The sequence below is a fragment of the Urocampus carinirostris genome, chromosome 3 (genome assembly GCF_059441175.1).
Source record: "Urocampus carinirostris isolate Australia breed hairy pipefish chromosome 3, RoL_Ucar_1.0, whole genome shotgun sequence".
Classification (NCBI taxonomy): Eukaryota; Metazoa; Chordata; class Actinopteri; order Syngnathiformes; family Syngnathidae; genus Urocampus; species Urocampus carinirostris.
In genome coordinates this window covers 59726991-59727665 of record NC_142351.1, presented here as the reverse complement: position 1 = coordinate 59727665, position 675 = coordinate 59726991, and the positions used below count along the sequence as shown (strand labels likewise).

At 44.6% G+C, this 675-nt stretch overlaps 1 pseudogene; it reads right to left on the bottom strand.

The window, feature by feature from the left end:
- Positions 1 to 239: 239 nt before the first annotated feature.
- On the bottom strand, positions 240 to 414 carry LOC148370284 (U2 spliceosomal RNA; annotated as a pseudogene).
- Positions 415 to 675: the final 261 nt, after the last annotated feature.

Sequence of the window (675 nt, the reverse complement as noted above, 5' to 3'; positions counted from 1 at the left end):
TTCAGGAAGGGCCAAATACCTTTTCACTGCACTACATAAAAATGAAGATTTAATTATTGTGATTCAGTCAAAGGGGGGTTTTGGGGGTTTTAAGGGTTATTGTTCTATCTTCGTTATTCATTATCCATTATCCGTTATCGGTCAGTTCATAATACGCTACAAAGCCTACGAGCCGGGACACTTACTCTCAGCCAAAAGGTCAAGCTAAGGTCCTAGCCCTAAAGCCTTGCTGCGATCATTGCGAATGCACCGTTCCCGGAGGTGCTGCAATACCGGGCCGATGCGTGGAGTGGACAGAGCAAGCTCTTATTCCATCTCCGGATTGCAAAAATCAAAAGGCCAAGCTAAGGACCTAGCATCAAAGCCTTGCTACAAGGCCAAGCTAAGGACCTAGCATCAAAGCCTTGAATTGAACTCCAATCTATTAGACCACCTGTGATTCAGTCAAAGAAGTACCATAAGTGTGCTACATTGCCGTGTCTGCTTTGTTAACAAGTCGTGCTTGTACGTGGATCAGCAGAAGCATGGATGAATAAACCGAGACTTTTTTGCGATGGGTGCAGAAGTTGTAAAAAAATAAAAGGAACAGGTTGATCCATTATACCCTATCGCATATTGTTGCGACTGGGGTCCGGCAGAAAGCACTTTTATCTTGAAGCGTGCCATTCTAGCCTG